At 48.2% G+C, this 18,398-nt stretch overlaps 1 protein-coding gene across 1 annotated transcript in view; it reads left to right on the plus strand.

Annotated features, from left to right (window-relative positions):
• The window catches only part of LOC142254497 (uncharacterized), an 87,510-nt gene that overhangs the window by 26,559 nt on the left and 42,553 nt on the right, over positions 1 to 18,398 (plus strand). The window contains exon 2 of the mRNA XM_075325585.1: positions 17,161 to 17,245. The gene's annotated coding sequence lies outside the window, so the exon portion shown is untranslated. The remainder of the gene's footprint in view (positions 1 to 17,160; positions 17,246 to 18,398) is intronic.

The raw sequence follows: 18,398 nt of genomic DNA on the forward strand, positions 1-18,398 counted from the left end.
AGGAAAATCCTGGTGATTGGTGCACTTTAAGGTCTGTCTATTTTCAGTTCTGGAAGCCTTTATTTGTTCATCTGCCCTTTTTACAAAAAAAAAAAGTTCCAAATGAGAATAATCACATTGAATGATTAGGAGAGAATGAGGTTAAGCAGTTCAAGTGCAGCGTCCTGTACCCATTAGAGCTACTCAGGAATTGCCGAGACGTGACTATAATGGAATTAAATGGAACGGGCAATTTTCGGAATAGACTTAAAAAGGCATTTATTTACTGCTCACTGCGGCTGGAAAAGTCTGCGAAACAGCGGGTTTAAATGGCTGCAAGTTACTTGGATGCGAAAGCAATTTTTTTTTTGTAGAGCAATATATATATATATATATATATATATTATATATAATGTATAATTTTTATAAATATATATATATATATATATATATATATATATATATTTCTTCATATCTATATATATATATATATATATATATATATACATATATATATATATATATATATATATATATATATATAATTTTTATATATATATTTCTTCTTTTATATATATATATATTATAATTATTTTATAGTGATATATATATTTCTTATTTATAATATATATATATATATATATATTTATTTTATTTATATATATATATAATATATATTTTTTTTAATTTATAAAAAGTACATTTCAAAAATGTGCCCTGTAATCTCTTTTATGACTGTGACCTGACATGGAAGCCATTAAGGCACAGCTGTTTATCCGTGCCTGTAGTTATTTCAGCTGTGGTGGCGAGCACAGCCGGGTGCACAGATGAGCCGCTGTGTCTAGTGTCATGTGCTGATTGTTGGGACCCCGGTGGTCTGATCGTAGCATTCACACAGGATATCAGTGTGTGATTGGCAAACATTTGACCCCTGAGAAGTTAAATTAGTTAAGTTATAACCCAGGGGCGAAACTATGATGATGCGTGCCCACGATGCGGACATGCTGCTTCCTGGTCACAGCATGTCTTCTCCTGTGGGGCCACAATTGCTGTCCGTAGGAGACCGCAGCTGCCCGTGCACACGATGAGGGTTCGTGCCGCTGTGGACATTCTCTCTATTCTCCCTGCAGAGAACAATCACAGTTCCGCAGCTGTCATGATAGGTACGGGGGAGTACCAAGCGAAAAGGAAGAGGAACCCTGCGTTTAGGTAAGGGGGAGATAGTGACCCCTGACCAAACCTATTATTGGTCACTGACATCTATCACCACTCTAAAGAGGTTCCTTACCTATGCGCCAAGCTGGATACCTGGACCTTGGTATCCTTACTGCAGGACCGTAAAAAGGGAATGGGTGGGATGAGCTCTACATCAACCCCACTAAACGAAACACAAAGAAGACACACTAGAGAAAAGTGCATGAACTACTTATTCACAGAGGACTCAGGTTCAGCAAACTTTTAGCAACGATATCACAGAGGAGTACAAGCCACCTGCTTGCAACCAGAGTTTGAAAGAACTGAATAATATAACTAGCACCAGTCCAGGGAAGATGGGAGTATTTAAGCACAAGGGGAATACTGATGATCAGGAGCTAGGTGGAAGGAGAGCTCCACTGGGTTCTAAAAGGGAGGAGATGAAAACCCAGCAGGGAAGCTACTTAGTACATTGAATACTGACAGCAGGAACAATAGAAAGTCAGGGAGCATTTTGCACAGCCAATTGCTGTGACTTTGTATTGCCAGAAACCACATGACTGTCTGTCACCCATGACAGCAGCATAAATTGACATGCTGCGGCTCGGAAAACTGCGCTGCAGGTCAGTTTACGCTGTGGAGAAAAAAAAAACGCACAGTGGGCATGAGATTTCTATAAGTCCCATCCATTGTGCTTCTACTGTACAACGCAGTGAAAACACGCTGCGTCCAAAATGCCTCAAACCCTGATCGTGCGCGCTTACCCTTACTCAGGGGCAAACCTATAGTAGGTGCAGAGGTTGCAATCACTCCTTGGCACTGGAGTCATAGGGGCTCAAAAGGTCCCTTTGGGACATATAAAAAGACTATTACTATTCAAAGGCCTGTAATAGTTGGGGGCCCTATTAGAAATTTGGTGTTGGAGTTATAGCACTGCCCAGTCCATTATTTTTTATAAAGGTGTAGCCCAAGATAACAGTAATTTCACACCCGCTTTATTTACTTACATGGCTGTAGGACACCTATTGGAAATGCATAGGACAGGTATGAAGGTCCTTTACCATTTTCACACTGCGTTTCGCTGTGCATAGATGTCTTCATCTGGGGCTTTTTGTCTGAAACCTTGAAAAATGTGATTGAACAACGACAAAGTCTAAAGATGGACATTTTGATCCATGCTTGTCCAGTTTTAAAGATGGGCACAAAACATAGTGTACCCCATTCTCTCTGAAAAGATGGCCACTCTAGAAAAGGAGAGCCAAGTATGTTTCAATGTCTGGAGTTCTGTCTTAATCCGTTCTTCAAGGATTCATATGGAAGCCATAATGAGGTCATGCGACAGTGTGAACAGCCTCTTATACCTCTTAGGCCTTGTTCACATGCCTTTTAGGTACACAGTTAATATATACGGTCAATATATTTTTTAGGCTGATGCCACATAGAGACATCCGTCACCGTAAAACAAGAGTGCATGCAAAACTTACTTGCTTTTCTACGATACACTCTTATGGTGACAGGTGCTTTTATGTCACATCAATCTTAAACATCCGCGTAATGGATACACTATTTGTTCTTGTCAATGTCACATTAGCGCTGCAGACAGAGAGAGATACTTAGCACTGGACCAGGGGAGGGGGAGTAAATCACAAGTTTAAATTTTGTGGGGTTTTTTACCGGAAAACCCTTTTTAGTAGGCTAGGTTCACATTTCCGTTGTTTTGCATCAGTCACATGCGTTGCTTGATGCATGTGAGTGATGCGTTGTACAACGCATGACAAGTATTGGATGAGAAAGCGGATTCCGTCCGGCGGCCGGCTATTGTGAACGATCAGCTGATCTCCCGGCCGCCGGCTAATGAGAGCGATCATCTGATTTCCCGGCTGTCGGCTAATGAGAGCGATCAGCTGATCTCCTGACGGCCGGCTAATCATTAGCCGGTCGCCGGGAGATCAGCTGATCGCTCTGATAAGCCGGCGGCCGGGAGATCAGCTGATCGCTCTGATAAGCCGGCGGCCGGGAGATCAGCTGATCGCTCTGATAAGCCGGCGGCCGGGAGATCAGCTGATCGCTCTGATAAGCCGGCGGCCGGGAGATCAGCTGATCGCTCTGATAAGCCGGCGGCCGGGAGATCAGTTGATCGTTCGGCCGCCGATGAGCATGCGCAGTGAAAACATACGGATTGCACTGCTCAAAAAACGTTACAGGCTGTGTTCCTGCTGCACGACGGTCAGTCGTTCCACGACTGATCAGTCGGGTGGAGGGTGCAACGCAAGGCATCAGTCACAATCCGCCGCTTATACAAGTCTATGGGAAACAACGGAATCCGCCAAACAGATTCCGTTGTTTACCAGAGCCGCAATTGTGACTGATACAAATTGACGGAAATGTGAACCTAGCCTTAATGAGACAGATCTGTAAACCTATACTAAAGGGTGCTTTTGTCGCGGGCGGAGGAGGGGACGCTGCGCTCTCCCACTGCTCAGGTCCGGCTGCTGCTACTACTGCTCGGTGGTGGCTCGAGCGGTGGGCCAGATCCCGGGGACTCGAGCGGCGCTCCTCGCCTGTGAGTGAAAAAGGGGGATTGATTGTGGGGATTTGGATATTGTCCGTGACGCCACCCACGGTTGTGGTGAGATTGGTGACACCACCGCTGCTCTGGACGGGGATCCCGGGAGCGGTGACAGGGAGCAGCCTGGATGTTGGTTCTCCCCTCCGTGGGTAGGGGGTTGGTTGTCCCGGGGCCCGGTGATGGGGTAGGGATGGATGGCAGGCGGGCCACGGGGCCTGGTGAGGTGCAGGGTCGCGGGGGCAGCGCTGTGCCGCACGGCACGGTGGTACTCACTCAGCCAATGATGAAGACACAGTCTCGGTAAAACACACGGCTGGATGGACGGGTCCCACAGACGGCTGCGGTGTTTCTCCTCCCGGCAGGTTGATGGTGACTGCCTTTCCCTGCACCTGTGCAATGTGACGGTTCCAATGGGTTCCCACCGGTAACCCGCTCCCCAGCTTGGATATGGTCTGAAGGAGCCCATTTTGCCCGCAGGATCTGGCCCTGGGAACTTTAGCCTTGGCAGTGACTGTGTTTCCCTCTCTCGGTTGGACTGTTGCCTTCTGTCGGGACTTGGTTGCTGGGGAACCCAGGAGGTTCCCTTCGCTAACGAATTTGGCAAATTCACGGCGACTCCTAGCCTTGCCGGGGTCCGTAAGCCCCTGCCGGATGGTGCTGGCTTCTCTTTGCGTTCCGGTCCGGTACCGCCGGGCCACCGCCCGTCCACTGTCCTTACGGTAAGCTCTGATAGGCCACTCCTGCAGACGGTCACCACCGTCTGCCAACCTTGCTGATCCGTCGGGGCCACACACCCGGACCAACTTCAGGCTGCTCTTTTACCACCTCACTTCTCCACTTCCAAACTAATCTGCCTGCTTTTCCCGCCTCCAGGACTGTGAACTCCTCGGTGGGCGGGACCAACCGCCTAGCTCCACCCCCTGGTGTGAACATCAGCCCCTGGAGGAAGGCAACAAGGGTTTTTGTCTGACTTAGGTGTGCCTGACCGGGGTGTGGGGTGTGTTTTTGTAGTTACCTGTGGCCCCTGGCTTGTCCAGGGCGCCACACTTTACACGCTGCGACATCGCTAGCAATCTCTTTAGCGATGTGACACGCCAGATCGCAGATGTGACCGGCGCTATAAAAATGACCTATGTGCGATCTGGCGTGTCACATTGCTAAAGAGATCCCTAGCGATGTCGCAGCGTGTAAAGCAGCCTTAACTTATTACCAGATTATACAGATATTAATTACGGTACCTACTGGATTTTATGGTTATAGATCTCTTTACCAGTGTGAGCGCACAGTAATAATCCCGGGGACTGCTGGGAATGTCAGATTACCCTGTGTTATCGTACAGAAGCCTTAATCTAATGGACGTGCTGACGGTGTCGGCCGTGCCCCCGTCATGCATCACATCCACATGTTATCTTGACATTTAACACACAGTTCGAGAATTCTTTTTAAAACTGTTCCCAGCTGAACCATTATTAGCAAAAACAATATGGAGCCGGCAATCTTTTAAAGGTCTCCCCTGGTGTAAGGGTTGTTGGTGCTGCGTGCCGGAAACGCCACTCGGTAATGGCATTCCCTACGATCTGCTCTTGGAGAGGGCGACATACTGGTTAAATAGAACTGGTATGGAGTTTTATTACTTTATCACAACTGGGATTTTCTACACCAACAGTTTTGAAGACATGAACATGCTAGAGTAAGATGCTTGAGGATTTTTTTTTTTTATGCGGCGCACATTTTAATAAATTAGGCAATCCGAGTGCCAGAAATCTGATTATGGATCTACTTTACAGCAGTTTTCTTTCGGGGGTTAATTCTAGTAATTTTGTTGCAGGGCAGGAATAGTCCCCATACCCCACCCAGCGTCAGTCCACCTCCGATTTTGTAAGTTCAATAGCACCCCTCCTTGCGACATTCAAGAATGGGCCAGCGGCGAAACCATGCTGTTGGCCCAAACTGTCAATCATCAGGAGCACACTATCCTCATGGCAAGGAGGAAGAGGAGCGGTGCGCTCCTGAAGAGCCATCATGAGATAACTACTCTTAATAAATGTGGTCACTATTTTTTTATTGTCTTTTTTTTTTGGGGGTGGGGGGGGTGTAGATGTTTTTCCTTTCCACGAATATTTTTTTTTTTTTTCTGTAAAGATTATTTGCATTAAAAACTTCTATTTAAAGAGGACCAACCACCTGGATTTTCCTATATAAACTAAAGCCAGTGCTATACTGGTGCTATCATGCTGATTCTATACATACCTGTAGTTGTGAGATCGGATCTATAGTTTCTGAAATATAGGCAAGTAAAGTTTGTGCAATACACTGTTACTTGATTGATTGGTGCAACAGAATATCTAATGGATGAGTCCAGTTTTGCTGGTTATTCCTGGCCCTGTCTGCTGCCTGTCCTTCTCCCTCCTGTCTGTTATTACAGGGGGAGGAAGGACAGTCAGTCAGACAGGGGCGGGAATAACTAGCAAAACCCGACCGACCTAGTATATATTCTGCAGCACCTATCAATCAAGTAACAGTGCATTTCACAAACTTTACTTGACTGTATTTCAGAAACTATAGATCCGCTCTCACAACTAAAGGTATGTATAGAATCAGCCTGATAGCACCAGTATAGCACTGGCTTTAGGTTATATAGGAAAATCCTGGTGGCTGGTCCTCTTTAAGGAGAGCCCGTCCTCTGTCTTGTTTTGTCTGCTTTAGTTAATACTTCCTTACCCCCCATGAAATAAGAATTCTGGAACATCTTTACTTACAAGGCTGCAACTGTGCTGCTCCTTTGTTATACGTAATAGAATTTCATGAATAAATTGACTCTTTGGCAGAGCAATAGCAGGCATCATGGGGATTTCCCGTGAAAGTGTTTGTGTCATTATCCATGAACATTTGGACATGAGGAAGCGATCTGCAAAGTGGATCCCCAAATGTTTGACAACAGATCAGAGAAGCAGCGAGTGAAAACTTCCCGATCCATTTGTCAGCGTTTGTGGACTGATGAGAACTTCCTGGTCACTATGGATGAGACCTGGCTTTATTTGTATGACCCTGAAAACAAGGAGCAGTCAAGAGTGGAGGCACAGTGGTTCTCCTCATCCAAAGAAATTCAGGGTGTAAAAATCATACACTAAGGTGATGGCATCTGTGTTCTGGGATAAGGAGGGTGTGCTGCTAGTGGACTACCTTCAAAAGGGTTCCACCATCAATGCAAGGTATTACATTGAACTTTTGGACCAATTGAAGGCAGCTCTGAAGGCCAAAAGATGCGGCAAGCCGTCCAGAGGAATCTTGTTCCTCCAAGACAACGCCTCCGCTCACACTGCACAAGCGACCACGGCAAAACTAGCAGAGCTGGGCTTCCAGCTGGTTGACCACGCACCTTATTCACCAGATCTAGCTCCCTCCGACTATCATCTGTTTCTAAACCTGAAGAAGCAACTCAAGGGTACCAAATTTCACACCATTTCTGATGCCATGGCTGCTACGGATGCCTGGTTTGAGGCACAACTGAAATCCTTCTTTTTGCTAGGCTTACAGAACTTGGAATACCAATGTAAGAAGTGTGTTGTCATCAGTGGAGAGTATGTGGAATAAATGGAAAGTCTCATCATCCTATCTCATTTCTTTCTGGGTAAGGCTACTTTCACACATCAGGTTTTTCCCATCAGGCACAATCCGGAAAAAAACGGTTAAAACTGATCCGGTACCGCATCCGTTTTATCCCCATTGATTTGTATTGTCGCCGGATTGTACCTGATGACCTTGCGTTGCATCCAGCTTTTTTCGGATGCGGCTTAATTCATGAATGCGGTGGCCGCATGGAACGTTTCATGCAACATTTTTTGTCTCATAAAAAAAAACCGCACAGCGCTGGGTGCGGCGCTCTGCGGCATTGTGCATAATGAAAGTCTATGCACGCCAAATCCGGTGGCATGCATCAAATGCCAAATGTTTGCCATCTAAATTCAGTTTGGTGCTTGTTCACACACAGCCACCGCCTCCTGCTCCAAGGCATCATTATTTAAACACCACCTGCCTGAACCTTGTTCCGCCCTCATCCATGTCTGCTGGTCTGGCACTGTGAGGGCCAGTCCTGACATTGTGCTGGTGTGTGTGGTTCTGCCACACACGCTGGCACCTGGGCTGCCTTTATTCGCGGTTGTCAGTTCTGGCAGCATGGGAGCGGTCCAGACATGTCTCGGGTAAGTGGTGTTTTCATATGGTCCTGCTCATTATATGAGACCTTATGGTACATAATAATTTATAATATAGCGTTAGGGACCCCCCTATAGAGATTTGCCGGGACGGGGCAGGGGGGCTCAAATCATTGATCAATCATTTGCAAAAAATCTCATTGAATTTTTACAGTAGGAATGAATTTGTGAATTTACACTTTTTATTTCTTTATTGTTGCATGCCATTCATGACCAGTGCTGGCTCCCCCCCCCCCCATCAAATGCCAAATGCCGGAATCATGTACCGGATTCGGTTTTTACTTCTGAGCATGCCCAGAAGTGATTCTCTGAGAAAATCGGTGCGAGTGGAGTGTGATAAAACATCGCATTCCACTCAGACCAATTCTAGCCTGTGTGTCAGCGCACATGAGCGATTATTTTCACAGTCCTAATCGGACCAAGAAAACAATCGCAGCATGCTGCGGGTGTAATGCGATCATTGTTTCTCTCGCACCCATTCAAGTGAATGGGGCGAGAGAAAAATCGCACTGCACTCGCGGTACAATGGTGTACCGCGCGTGCAGAGTGAGAATCGCAATAGCCGGCTACGGAGGAGAGAGGGAGAGAAATCCCACCTTCCCCTCCTCCCTGCCGGCCCGCCCCTCCGCAGCACTGACCCGCCCCTCCTGAGAGCCTGGCCGCCCCCCGCAGCTGAGGTCCGCTCGCACAGGCTGACCGCAGTTGCAGGGACACTAGCATGACACTCGGCTCCTGCTGTGCTGCCAGCACGAGCCTAGTGTCATTCGAGCATCGCACTAGTGCCGCGTGTGGCCGCAGCCTCTCTCTCGCACTCACTGACTCACTCACTCACTCTCACCCACTCACCGATCACCGGCGCGGCACTGCACGGCTGTCACACTGCTGGCGGCTTCTCCTGATTTGAAAAAAACCGGCCGCCAATTATTCAATCTCGTATTCCCTGCTTTCCCTGCCCACCGGCGCCTATGATTGGTTACGCCCCACGCTGAGTGACAGCTGTCTCACTGCAACTAATCACAGCCGCCGGTGGGCGGGTCTATATCTTGCAGTAAAATAAATAAATAATTTAAAAAAAAAAACGACGTGCGGTCCCCCCCAATTTTGATACCAGCCAGGGTAATGCCATACGGCTGAAGGCTGGTATTCTCAGGATGGGGAGCCCCACGTTATGGGGAGCCCCCCAACCTAACAATATCAGCCAGCAACCGCCCGGAATTGCCGCATGCATTAGATGCGACAGTCCCGGGACTCTACCCGGCTCATCCCGAATTGCCCTGGTGCGGTGGCAATCGGGCTAATAAGGGGTTAATCATGGCAGGCGTCTGAGACACCCCCAATGATTAACCTGTAAGTGAAAGTAAATATGCACATACACCCAAAAAAATACTTTATTTGGAATAAAAGACAAAAAAACACCCTCTTTCACTATTTTATTAAAATCCCCAAATACACCTCCAGGTCTGAGGTAATCCACGAGGTCCCGCGACGATTTCAGCTTTGCTACATGAAGCTGACAGGAGTGGCCGTGGAATTCCGCCGCTCTCTATCAGCTCCATGCAGCAACTGAGGGAGTCGCGCTGTCAGCGGGGACATCACTGAAGTAGTGTCGGGGGGTGTGTGGGGATGATGCGCGCGGGAGTGCCGGGGTGTGTGCGGTGATGTGTGCGGTGATGGTGCGTGCGGGAGTGCCGGGATGTGTGCAGTGATGGTGCGTGCGGGAGTTGACGGGATGTGTGCGGTGATGGTGCGTGTGGGAGTGCCGGGGTGTGTGCGGTGATGGTGCGTGTGGGAGTGCCGGGGTGCGTGCTGTGATGGTGCGTGCGGGAGTGCAAGAGTGTGTGCGGGGATGGTGCGTGCGGGAGTGCCGGAGTGTGTGCGGGGATGGTGCGTGCGGGAGTACCGGGATGGTGCGTGTGGGAGTGCCGGGATGTGTGCTGTGATGATGCGTGCGGGAGTGCCGGGTGTGTGCGGTGATGGTGTGTGTGGGGATGGTGCATGCGGGAGTGTCGGGATGTGTGCGGTGATGGTGCGCGCGTGAGTGCCGGGATGTGTGCGGTGATGGTGCGTGCGAGAGTGCCGGGGATGGGTGCGTGCGAGAGTGCCGGGGATGGGTGCGTGCGAGAGTGCCGGGGATGGGTGCGTGCGAGAGTGCCGGGGATGGGTGCGTGCGAGAGTGCCGGGGATGGGTGCGTGCGAGAGTGCCGGGGATGGGTGCGTGCGAGAGTGCCGGGGATGGGTGCGTGCGAGAGTGCCGGGGATGGGTGCGTGCGAGAGTGCCGGGGATGGGTGCGTGCGAGAGTGCCGGGGATGGGTGCGTGCGAGAGTGCCGGGGATGGGTGCGTGCGAGAGTGCCGGGGATGGGTGCGTGCGGGAGTGCCGGGGATGGGTGCGTGCGGGAGTGCCGGGGATGGGTGCGTGCGGGAGTGCCGGGGATGGGTGCGTGCGGGAGTGCCGGGGATGGGTGCGTGCGGGAGTGCCGGGGATGGGTGCGTGCGGGAGTGCCGGGGATGGGTGCGTGCGGGAGTGCCGGGGATGGGTGCGTGCGGGAGTGCCGGGGATGGGTGCGTGCGGGAGTGCCGGGGATGGGTGCGTGCGGGAGTGCCTGGGATGGGTGCGTGCGGGAGTGCCGGGGATGGGTGCGTGCGGGAGTGCCGGGGATGGGTGCGTGCGGGAGTGCCGGGGATGGGTGCGTGCGGGAGTGCCGGGGATGGGTGCGTGCGGGAGTGCCGGGGATGGGTGCGTGCGGGAGTGCCGGGGTGTGTGCAGTGATGGTGCGTGCGGGAGTGCCGGGGTGTGTGCAGTGATGGTGCGTGTGGGAGTGTCTGCGTGTGCGGGGATGACGGGGTCTCCCCCTCTCTCTGTTTTAAAAAAAAAAAAAAAAAACACCACACACACAAAAAAACGGATTGTGCCTGATTGCAAAAAACTGATGTGTGAAATTAGCCTAAAGCCAAAGACTTTGGTAAAGCCAAAGACTTATCAGCAGCCCCTCATGTATATAAAACAATCGCAATTGACTTTTAACACATTACTTGCCAAATTAGAAGTTTTCATTTTTTTTATTAAATAACAGATTTTTAATGATAAAAAAATTAAAAAAGAAAATGAAATTTAAGCAAACTTTAATTTAATTTAATAAATTTTAAGCAACAGATTAGGCGTCCCAAAAAAAGGACATTGGTAGATAATAGGTTAAAATGGGTTTTCCAAACTAAAGGATAAAACGATCATCAGGTTGTATGGCGACCCTGGTCCTTTAGAAGGCCGTAGCCTTCTCCTTTGGCCTTCATGGTCTCCTCTGTAAACTGCAGGAGAGTTGTCAGCGGATGGTAATTCTCAGCGTAAAACCACAGTCTTCACTTTGTAAAACTATAAGCAGAGATAAATTTCTTTGGTTTTTAGCAACATCCTGTTAAAGAGGAAACAGCAGCTAAATTGATACTTGTAAGGTGTGTTCTGATGGTTTCGGAATTAACCCTTCCATTTTTGCTTTTTTTGATACTTTGCTTTGTTGCTACATTGTTGTTAGTTTTTCACTGGAACTTTTACCTTTTCCAGTTGATCCTTTTAGTTCTCCAGTGCTTGTAAAATAATAAAAAGGAAGCAACTTTGCAAATTTCCTGTTTTGTGCCTCTAGTCTGGAGGGGACAATAGTTCCTATCAACGCTTCTTTGATGATTTTTGGCTCCTATAAAAAAAAGTCATAATGTATATCTTCTGTAATAAAATATTTACTGTCTTTATAAAGACAATTTCTAAAGTAATTCTTGTTTTCAGTATTAGGTTTTTTTTTTTTCGTTTTCGACCACTTCCTTGCCTGGCAGGTTTTTTTTAATAGTTTGCAAATAATATTTTACAGGTTTTAGACGTTCCAGCGTTAAAAAACCAATTACATGGCAGGAGCTCTCAAGATAATTGGCAATGCAAATTATTTAGAAAATCAATCTAAACTGGAGGGCAGATCAGCTTATGGCGGCTAATATAATGTGATCCTACAGTCATGGCTTCTTGTCCTGGAAGAGGTCATTGTGCACAAACTTAAAGACCTAATACCAAAACCCAGGTGTGTGTCTAGGTGAGCTTTATATAGGCCTAGGAAGCTCATCACAGAGGAGCATTCTGGATTACTTACAACATCCGATGTGGAGCACAATGAGGTCTAGCGGACCAGGGTCAAGGGCATAACAGTACCCCGTCTCTTAAGGATCCTCCTAAATTAATCCATAACCCATGCCAATGTTTTGTTGATGCTGCGCCTGGTATTCATTAGGCTCGCTAGGTGATGTGGATCCGCAAAGTCCAAGGTCCAGGTGGACACATGCCTGACATATGTAGTGCAGGCTGTTGAGGCACTCGAATAACACGTAACAGAGGTCCTAGAGACCGCGGGCAGGTAGCCGAGGTCCTTGAGACCTCGGGCAGGTAGCCGAGGTCCTTGAGACCTCGGGCGGGTAGCCGAGGTCCTGGAGACCTCGGGCGGGTAGCCGAGGTCCTGGAGACCTCGGGCGGGTAGCCGAGGTCCTGGAGACCTCGGGCGGGTAGCCGAGGTCCTGGAGACCTCGGGCGGGTAGCCGAGGTCCTGGAGACCTCGGGCGGGTAGCCGAGGTCCTGGAGACCTCGGGCGGGTAGCCGAGGTCCTGGAGACCTCGGGCGGGTAGCCGAGGTCCTGGAGACCTCGGGCGGGTAGCCGAGGTCCTGGAGACCTCGGGCGGGTAGCCGAGGTCCTGGAGACATCGGGCGGGTAGCCGAGGTCCTGGAGACCTCGGGCGGGTAGCCGAGGTCCTGGAGACATCGGGCGGGTAGCCGAGGTCCTGGAGACATCGGGCGGGTAGCCGAGGTCCTGGAGACCTCGGGCGGGTAGCCGAGGTCCTGGAGACCTCGGGCGGGTAGCCGAGGTCCTGGAAGGCCGGGGGCGGGTAGCCGAGGTCCTGGAAGGCCGGAAACGGGTAGCCGAAGTGCTGGATGCCACAGGCAGACATACTAGAGACTTCAGACAGGTAGAAGAGGTGGCTGGAAAGACCGAGAATAGGTCATTGTACACAGACAAACTAAAATACTTTATACCACGCCCCAGGTGTGTGTCTGACTTGGTCTGCGCCTTTATAGGCTTAGGAAGCTTATCACATAGGAGCACGCTGGGTTACTTGGCAAGCACAAGAAAGTTTAGCACCCGGGGACATGTGTGTAACAGCTGCCGAACACTGTACTCCGCTTTTGATGGCTGGAGCGGTGGTCACACATCTGACTTCCTGCTCCATTTTTTTACTGTGATATAGTTCCTCTAATTGGTGGGAAAAAATCCCATTCTTCCATTCAATAGCGCCTCCCAGCAGTTGGACCCCCACGATCAGTAAGTTATTACTTATGCTGTGGCTACTTATCACTGAATTGCTGCTCATCAACCGGTCACCTGACTGCTGCAGCCTATCACTGTGTGCCCTATGGTCACTCTTCACATATGCACATGTGACTCCCGAGGCCAATGATTGGCCTCAATCAGTCCAGATGACTCAACGAGTGGAAAAATAGAGCGAGTTGGGACCACCGGAGTGATGGGTTATCCAAGGAACAGGTAATACTTATTTCTTTATACATTTCCTACACTAGGCAGATTTTTGTAAAATCATGGAGAACCCCTTTAAATTGTGAATGTGCTTGCAAAATCCTGGAGCTGTCTTTACACTCTGCTCTTGGTGATGTCACCAAGATGTTCTGATGCCACCAGCCTGTGTGCCGCTATCTCCGATCCATGGACCCGATTTATAAGAAAATTTTTTTTATGACAACTTAAAAGAAGTCAGACTATGGCCAACAAAGGGACGCGCAGAGTTCAGGATGTCGGATGATCGGTACATAATTATTCATTCCTGCGCTCAGAATGTACTTGGCAATGAACGAGTAACCACAAAGTATGTTCTCTCCTTAATTTTAAACATTGGGGACGTCAGTGATATAACATTTTTTTTTCTTCTTTTTTTTCAACCAAATTTGTTTCCATTCTTGTCCTGAGCTACAATTTGAATAAACATCGATCAAGACGTCTTTATGCATCCCAAGAGGAGGGGTAGAAATGAAAACTAATGCTCGTCTCTCAAAAAAAAAAAAACCAAAAAACAAAACATTCCATCACACAACTCGTCCCCATGAAAAACAAACAAGCCCTCCTATGGGTATATCAACTGGAAAAATAAAAAGTAATGGATCTTGGAGAAGTGGAGGGAAAACAAAAAGCACAAAAATGAACTTTACCCGGTTTGGGGGGGGGTTATATACAGGTGGTATATTCATGTCATAAAGAAGACAAAACGTTCCAAAGTAGAAACTAACTTTTTTATAGTTCTAAGGTTTCCGCAAATCTAATTTTACTTTTTAGGCTTGGTTCACATTTTTGTCAGTTTGTATCAGTCACAATCCGCGGCTCTGGTAAACAACGGAATCCGTTTTGGCGGATTCTGTTGTTTACCATAGACTTGTATGAGTGGCGGATTGCGACTGATGACTTTGTGTTGCATCCGCTGCACGGCGCATCAGTCGTCTTTGGACTGACCACCGGGCGCAGACAACACAAAATGTAACGTTTTTTGGGCCGTCAAAATTAACGCACCGCGCAGGAATCTGTCGCAATCCGTCAAGCTTGTAATGGATGTCTATGGTGCTGGATTCCGTCGTAATACTGAGCATGCCCAGCATGTTTTGGCACACCCACTAGGCTGTCCCAAACACAAACGGATCATGACGGATCTGTCAAAAAACGGACGCACAGCGGATGTAATGGACGCGACGGATCAGTTTTTTAACAGGATTCCTGTGAACGGAATCCTGTGAAAAACACATCCATTGCGTCAGTTGCCATCTAAAAAAACGACAGATCCGTCGCTGACGGACCTGACGGATTTAAAACGGAAATGTGAACCTAGCCTTACAAATAACTGTTCCGTCGTCACAATGGCATCTTCTTACTAAGCAAATATATGTATACAGTGGGGAAATAAGTATTTGATCCCTTGCTGATTTTGTAAGTTTGCCCACTGACAAAGACATGAACAGTCTATAATTTTAAAGGGAGGTTAATTTCAACAGTGAGAGAATATCCAAAATTAAATCCAGAAAATCACATTGTATACATTTATTTGCATTTTGCAGAGAGAAATAAGTATTTGATCCCCTACGCAGAGAGAAATAAGTATTTGATCCCCTACCAACCATTAAGAGTTCCGGCTCCTACAGACACGTAGACGCTCTTAACTCGTTACCTGCATTATAGATGCTGTCTTACATTGTCACCTGTATAAAAGCCTCCTGCCCACAGACTCCATTAATCAGTCAGACTCTAGCCGCTACAGCATGGGCGACCAAAGAGCTTTCTAAGGATGTCAGGGACAAGATCATAGACCTGCACAAGGCTGGAATGGGCTACAAAACCATAAGTAATACAAAATGAGAGTCAATCAACATCGATCTGGGGAACCATGTAAAATCTCACCTCGTGGGGTACCAAAGATCATGAGGAAGGTGAGAGATCAGCCTAAAACTACATGGGGGAACTTGTTAATGATTTCAAGACAGCTGGGACCACTGTCACCAAGAAAACCATTGGTAACACATTATGCCGTAACCCACAAAGTCCCACTACTCAAGAAGGCCCGTCTGAAGTTTGCCAATGAACACCTGGATGATTCGGAGAGTGATTGGGAGAAGGTGCTGTGGTCAGATGAGACAAAAATTGAGCTCTTTGGCCTTAACTCAACTCGTCACATTTGGAGGAAGAGAAATGCTAAATATGACCCAAAGAACACCATTCCCACTGTCAAGCATAAAGGTGGAAACATTATGTTTTGGATGTGTTTCTCTGCTAAGGGCATAGGACTTCTTCACTGCATCAATGGGACAGTGGATGGAGCCATGTACTGTAAAATCCTGAGTGACAACCTCCTCCCCTCCACCAGGACATTAAAATGGGTCGTGGTTAAGTCTTCCAGTACGACAATGACCCCAAACATACAGCCAAGACAACAAAGAAGTGGCTCAAAAAGAAGCACATTAAGGTCATGGAGTAGCCTAGCCAGTCTCCAGACCTTAATCCCATAGAAAACATATTGAGGAGCTGAAGCTCCGAGTTGCCAAGCGACAGCCTTAAAATCTTAATGATTTAGAGATGATATGCAAAGAGAAGTTGTGCAAAATTCCTTCTGACGTGCACAAACCTCATCATCAACTACAAAAAAACGTAGGACTGCTGTGCTTGCCAACATTTGCCACCAAGTCTTAAGTCTTGTTTGCAACCAGTTTTCTGAATGCTGAGCTCTGTATAATCCCGCTCACGTCACTGATTGGAAGCCTTTTGGGTGCCTAGTCAGAAAGGTACCAATCAGTGGTGGAGGCGGGGATTACACAGGCTGGGACTACATGGCATGAGACATCTAGTCCTGTACTGATAAGCTCCTGCTGATAAAATATTTTTTATTTTATTTATTTTTTTAAATAACAGACCCAGTAAGTGACACATCACTGAAATCAGTGTCTCTGCCCCTACGTTATACAGCTCTCAGAAGGGGGGAAAAACTCCTAGTGACAGATTTCCTTTTAAGAATCTGTACTTATATAGTAATAAAATGTTACATTTGTGAATTAATTGTTTTACAATCCATATTGACCGCTGAATTTACTATCTATAGCTCCGACAAACAATGTAATCATTCTCATGGGAACAAGTCCTGTTAAAAAAAAAAACCTTCCAACTTTCTGTTTTCCATTACTTAATGTTTAACAAGCCTCAAATAAGGAACTTCTGGCCTCTCTCCCATGTTCTTCGTGTCTGTAAATAAATGTATTTGCTCTTTTTTCTTTTAAGGCTTGTGTTTATTTTTAGGCCGAATCTTAGAAAATAGAATATTTAAGGTCAGAATTTGTCTTCCTTAGAGAAAGAGGTTTCCAGAATTACTATATTAAGAATTTTTCCACTGAATCCACGATCTATTCTTATGGGTTTTTTTAATCTGGATAAATCTGAAAAAAGTTTTAGGCTTTAATTTAGAATTTTAGCATAAAAAAAAAGTTTGAAATTTTTTATAAATAAATGTAAATACTAAAGGATAAATTATGAACAAAATGTATTGCCTGAATGAATCTTTTTATTGACTTTCACCTTCTTGTAGATGTTTGGTTGTTCTTCAAGATCTCTGTTTTTTTTATTTAATTTTTTAGGGCTTCTTTTGAGTTTCTTCGGAGTCCCAAGATTATCCATATACCCACATTAGCCCGTTTCTCTTATGGACAGCAAAAAATACAGGTAAGAGATTTATTTTACCATTTATATAGCATAAGTCCCCGATGAAAAGGGAAATCCCCATGACCATGTACATGTGTTGTTTCCTGCGCCTTCAAAAGACTTTGTGGTTCAAGAATGTTTTATCAATTGACCAATAGGCAAAAGTTTTATTCTCCAGTTTTCCATATTGTGGAAACATTCCCATTGACAATCGGACTCATCCTTTTTATGAACTTTACTTTCTGGGATAATCGGGTTTATGTATTGGGATAAAGATGCCTGTACCCCTCCAATAGCTTTCTCTGAGACCAGGTTTCTTTTTCACCCCCCCATGGGCGTGCTCGACTCCCCCCATAGGCGTGCTCGACTCCCCCCATAGGCGTGCTCGACTCCCCCCATAGGCGTGCTCGACTCCCCCCATAGGCGTGCTCGACTCCCCCCATAGGCGTGCTCGACTCCCCCCCATAGGCGTGCTCGACTCCCCCCCATAGGCGTGCTCGACTCCCCCCCATAGGCGTGCTCGACTCCCCCCCATAGGCGTGCTCGACTCCCCCCCATAGGCGTGCTCGACTCCCCCCCATAGGCGTGCTCGACTCCCCCCCATAGGCGTGCTCGACTCCCCCCATAGGCGTGCTCGACTCCCCGCATAGGCGTGCTCGACTCCCCCCATAGGCGTGCTCGACTCCCCCCATAGGCGTGCTCGACTCCCCCCATAGGCGTGCTCGACTCCCCCCCCATAGGCGTGCTCGACTCCCCCCCCATAGGCGTGCTCGACCCCCCCCCCATAGGCGTGCTCGACTCCCCCCCCCATAGGCGTGCTCGACTCCCCCCCCCCCCCATAGGCGTGCTCGACTCCCCCCCCATAGGCGTGCTCGACTCCCCCCCCATAGGCGTGCTCGACTCCCCCCCCATAGGCGTGCTCGACTCCCCCCCCATAGGCGTGCTCGACTCCCCCCCCATAGGCGTGCTCGACTCCCCCCCCCCATAGGCGTGCTCGACTCCCCCCCCCCCCATAGGCGTGCTCGACTCCCCCCCATAGGCGTGCTCGACTCCCCCCCCCCCCCCCCCATAGGCGTGCTCGACTCCCCCCCCCCCCCCATAGGCGTGCTCGACTCCCCCCCCCCCCCCCCCCCCCCATAGGCGTGCTCGACTCCCCCCCCATAGGCGTGCTCGA

This window comes from Anomaloglossus baeobatrachus, chromosome 10 (genome assembly GCF_048569485.1).
Source record: "Anomaloglossus baeobatrachus isolate aAnoBae1 chromosome 10, aAnoBae1.hap1, whole genome shotgun sequence".
Classification (NCBI taxonomy): Eukaryota; Metazoa; Chordata; class Amphibia; order Anura; family Aromobatidae; genus Anomaloglossus; species Anomaloglossus baeobatrachus.